Below are 5,435 nucleotides of genomic sequence, written 5' to 3'. Positions count from 1 at the left end.
GAGAATCAGTCGCTTGAGCGAGAAATCGCGCTTTAGTGAGGGACAGGGGCAGAACTCACTCACTTTTCTTTCCCCCAAACCCTCGCTCACAACTCTCGCTCACATTCTCTCTTTCTCATTCTGGGCGCACCTTCACTCACTCATTTCTCTGCATTTTAACTCACAATTCTCTTCCTTCTTTGCTAATTCCTCTTCAAGGTAAGTTCTACTTTTCATTCTATTCAATTTCACAAAGCACATTCACGGTTTTGTACAATCCAAACCCTATGATAGTGCCCATGCTCTGTTTGTTGTGTTTTGTGTTTCCATTATGGGTTTTAGTGTGAATTGGTGTTGAAAATTGAATAATGTGGGTTACCTATGGATGAATTGATTCAAAAATTTTCACAGTTTGAAAATGCACTAAATGTGTTTGATGACATGTCATGCTGAAATTGTTCTTGTTGTTCTTGGTTGGCTAGTGAATAGATTCTGGAAACTGCTATTGCATTGTGATTAAGATGACTTGGCATGTTTTTGGTGGGTTAATTTTCATCCTTACAGGTCAATGGCTAGAATAAAGACAACATCTAGACTTCCCGCTATTGAACCCAACAAAGGGAAGAGGAGAAGATGTGCAAGTAGCCCTTCTCCTGAAAGGCCAAACAACAACCTGTTTAGAGACCCGAAAAGAGAAGAACGGTATGAGAAGATAAAGAACTGGGTCTTTATCAAAGAAAGAAAGGTGGTTCTACTCCCGAACGAATATGATCCATTTTTGAATGGACTTATCAGGAGGAACTGGATGAAGTTGGCTGACCCACTTCCCAAATTTGATCCAAAGATTGTCAGAGAGTTCTATGCAAATGCCTATTCTGAGGACAATGCTGGTGAAAAGAGGTCTAAAGTTAGGGGGAGGTGGGTAAGTTATGATCGAGCAGCCACTAGTGAATTCCTTGGTAATCCACTACCTCTAGAACCAAGGCAACGCTGTGATTTCACGAGAAGAATGAGGAGTCATTAACCTTATAATGAAAATGAAGTGGCACTCCTTATATGCGCTGCCAACCAATCTTATCAAGTCGGGCCCATTGGAAATCCTCTCAAAATTCTAAGAGGGGATATGAAAACGTTAGCCCAAGTCTGGACCACATTCTTACTTGCAAACATAGTGCCCATTGGCCACGTGTCAGACTTGAACGTCCCTAGATGTCATCTCCTTTATTGCATAATAAGGGAGGATCTCACTGTTGACGTCGCCACAATTATCTCTGAAGAAATCCACAAATTTGTGAGATACAAAGTCAACACTAGCAATGACAAGGCAAAAGGTGCTTTGGGTTTTCCGGCTTTAATCACAGCTCTTTGCCAAGATCAAGGGGTGGAGGTAGAGTTAACTAAAAAGATACGACCTTCAATTACCAAGAGATTCATTGAACATTTTTGTACCCACCTAGAGGACTTGGAGCAGCCAGGAGAGCCCCAACTGGAACAACAAGCTGAAGACCAACCAGCTGAAGACCAACCTGCTATGGAAGAATAACAAACAGGGCCCACACAGCAACCTCAACTCAACATGAATAATGAATTGCTTGAGCAGATGAGATATCTGAGGTTGCAGAGGGAGCACACCCACCAACAAAATGCTTCCATTCATAGAGGACAACTCCACCTTCAAGAGTACCTCTATTAGAATGTTCGTGGACCATACCCAGGCATGACTCCACTAGAATTCTTGACTTATCTACAGTGGCCTGGGGATAACCCTGTTTTCTTGGGGGGAAGTGGACCTGCTGCAGGTGAGGGACCATCAAGAGCTGCGGACAGAGATGACTTTGCTGCTGACATAGATGGAACAGACATTGAGGAGGAGATTGATTTTGGAGGGGATTGATTCACAGCACCATTCCACCCTTCAAAACTCTATCAATACGGTTTCATTGTTCTTTTTCTTTTAGTATTTTGCAGTATTTATGTAATTACTACTATTTTGCTTTAGTTGTTTTGGCTAGAATGCTATATTATCTAGTTAATTAATTGTTTAACTTTACTTTTTTGCTTAGTATTTTGTGCATAATACTTAGAGACATCTAAATTTTTTTGGGAATCATTTTGAAAATCTTTCTTGAGGGAATTGGTTAAAGAGAAATTTGATTTCAGTAAGTATCTTGAGTCTAGAACAACTGAGTGAACTGAACACGGAGATGAAAAAGGAAATTTTGGTTGAATTCATAATTAAACAGGATTAGGATATTAGTGCTACACATATAGGCAAGATAATCAGTTGTAACAACAAGTGAGATACCAAGGAAATAAACCAGAAAACCCAGTGAGTGTGTGAATCCTTAAACAGCTTGAGTGTTTCCACTGTTTGTTGACAAATTGATATTGCTTGAGTTTTCATTTGATAACATCACATTTGAAGCATGGAAAGGATTAAGGCAATTTTGTTGAATTTATAACTCAGTTCCAAATAGCCAACCTGTAAATAATCATCCTTTGTTGATAGCCCATTTGAGCCTAATTGTTTTAAATATGCACCTTAACCTTAATTTGAATTATTATCCTTTCCCTTTGCACACTTAGGGATAGAGAGCATAGGTGCATTTTATTCAACTGTAAGGGTAATTGGTTGGTAGAATTGCACTCAAGGAAGAAAAGGGTTGAGTATCATAATTCACTCTTTAGTATTGTGTAGGAATGTATATATTTACTCAAAAATAAAAAAATAAAATAACATAAAATAAAAAAAAGGAAAGAAAAGAAAAGAACAAAAAGAGATAAGAGTGAATTATGAATGAAAAAGAAACTTGGTGTATTGAGGTCTGAATTGTGAGGAATGGAGAGTAGAATTGAAATTGGGTTTGAATTGTAGCTATGCTCTCTTTTCTAAGTTGTGCATTTGTGATCTTGAAAAACCATTATTCTTGAAAGCCTAGACTCATTACAACCTTGAAAAGACCTTAAGATCCATCTTGATTGTGTGTTTGTTGTTGGATTGAAAATGACTAGCAATTTTGATTTGTTGAAATTCAGTGGAAAATAAGAGAGACACATGCCTGTGAGATTTAAGAGAGAATTTCCTTGGTTAGAATCACTTGTTCTTACAATTAGCTTTCCTGAAAAATTGGTTGCACTCTTATCCTACTGTTGTTTGATAATTGGATTCACCATTTGCTTCTGATTTTGAATATGTGGTTTGGAATGCAAAAGTTGTCTGATCAGGAACTGTGAAAATGATTTCTCAATAACCAATTTCAGAATTAGAGTTTTGACTGGTTGTTACATCATATTACTTTGCTTAAGGACAAGCAAGATGCTAGGTTGGGGGGAGTTGATAAATGCCAAAAATGGGTAATTTTCATATGAAATGAGGGCACTTATGTTCTTAATTTGTGTTTATATCATGATTGATTCTCCCTAAATCTAGAAAAGAATGAGCTTCCAAGTTTTTGTTGAAAAGAAGTCACTTTATCCCTGTTTTGTGTAAATTTCAGGTACAATAGAGTAGAGAAAGGAAAGAACTTAAGAGGAGCAAAGGAGAAAGCAAGAAACAGAGAAAATAGGGAAGAAAGGTTGTCAAGGTCGCTCAAACCAAAACATGCTCACTCAAGCTAAAGCCACTGTCGCCATTCTTGCCTAAGCGACGCAGGACCTCGCTTAAGCGAGCGCTCGTGCAGTGGAAACACTCTCTTTCCACCATTCTCGCCCAAGCGAGATCAGATGCTGCCAATCTCGCCTAAGTGAGATCCTTTCTTCAGCTTGAAGTACTCTTGCTTGCCTAAGCGAGATATTGGCTTCAACACGTCTCGCCCAAGCGAGAGGCTTTCTTTAGCATGAAGAATATTGTCTCGCTCAAGCGAGAATCAGGTAGCTTGAGCGAGACCTTCGTGAAGTATAAATTCTCTGTGCATCAGAAAGTGAAGGCAGCTGGAGATTTTGGAGAAAATTGCAGACTTGTTGGAGCTGCGACCACGAGCTACAGATTTCATATTTTCTTCTTCTTCTTCTTTAGCTCTTAGGATTTTGATAGCTACCATGAGTGGCTATTCTCTTTCCTTGGGATTGAATGTAATCTACTCGAACTTGGATGTAATCTGGTGATATTTATATATAGCACTTCTGTTTTTACTCAATGTTGGTATTATTGTTCTGTTCTTAATGCTTGATTCTAGCTGATCAATAGATGTCTTGATTTTGATTTTTAGATCTTACCAGAAAGTATTTCTGAAAATCTGATTTGAATAACGATACTTGATATATTGTGATGCTAGCAATAGATCTCAGTATATCAATTGCTTTTAACACTCGACCGTAATGCTGGATAGTTTGTTGAATATGTGAGGAATCAATATTCAGGGAACTAATCTTATGACTTTTATACGCGAGGGATTGGTATAAATGATTTTTGAGTGTGCATCAATATTGGTATTTTCAAATGTTATATATTATATTCATCCAGATTACAGACAACAGAGATAGATGAAATTCAATCCCAGTTTCTTTTACTAAATTTTTATCTAATTTTCTGCTTTTACTGTATTTGTTTATGCAAATTAGTTTAAACATCAATGATCTATCAAATTAAAATTTTTGTATATATATGTTGATCGAGATAATTATTTATTTCAACTGACTCCGTTCCTCGGGGGTTCGACACTCTTACTAAAAAATCATTATACTACAGTTGACTTTTGGTACGCTTGCCAAGAGACCAACAGTTGTCGACACCACCTTCACCCATGTTTTACAGGTCTTTAGCCTTTATATGTACAAGTATGCACCAATTTATATCAAACTCATCTTCTACATCATACACCATTTGAGCTTGTAATACGTAAGTGCATATCTCATCATCATCGTTATCAGTAGTCTAGAACAAGTGTGCAAAGCTTACTGATGTAAATCTAAACTCATCACTCATAGCCTCTCTAGAAATAGTTATATTAGCCCACATACATTTGAAAAAAATAAATGAGAATACATTACGGTAATTTATCTCAATTATGTATACCAATCAACCATAATAAGGCACACCTCCAAACCGCATTTGGTTATCGCTCCCAAATGTACAAACTTTTTTATTTTAAGATAAAATTTGCACTCCAAAATTCAACATTTGAACCCATTAGCTAAGAACCTTAAATCATCTAAATGAATACAAATTGATTCAATCCTTATCTAAAATGAAAAAAAAAACAATCATATCAAGTGTAATATATAGACGAATCCAACATTACTATGTAAATATTCATACACGATGTGAAAACCATTCTACAAATTTCCTATGAACCCTTGTCTATCACAAAGGATCATTATGTGCAACTTCTTAGTTGTATGCCTTTAAATTTCCTATGTGAAACATATAAAATATATAAGTTCATGTTCTAGGGAAAACCAACTATACAAAAATACTATAGTGTAAAAATATATATTAAAAAAATGGGTCAGCTATA

Source organism: Vigna unguiculata, chromosome 5 (genome assembly GCF_004118075.2).
Source record: "Vigna unguiculata cultivar IT97K-499-35 chromosome 5, ASM411807v1, whole genome shotgun sequence".
Taxonomy (NCBI): Eukaryota; Viridiplantae; Streptophyta; class Magnoliopsida; order Fabales; family Fabaceae; genus Vigna; species Vigna unguiculata.
This window is presented reverse-complemented; position numbering follows the sequence as displayed.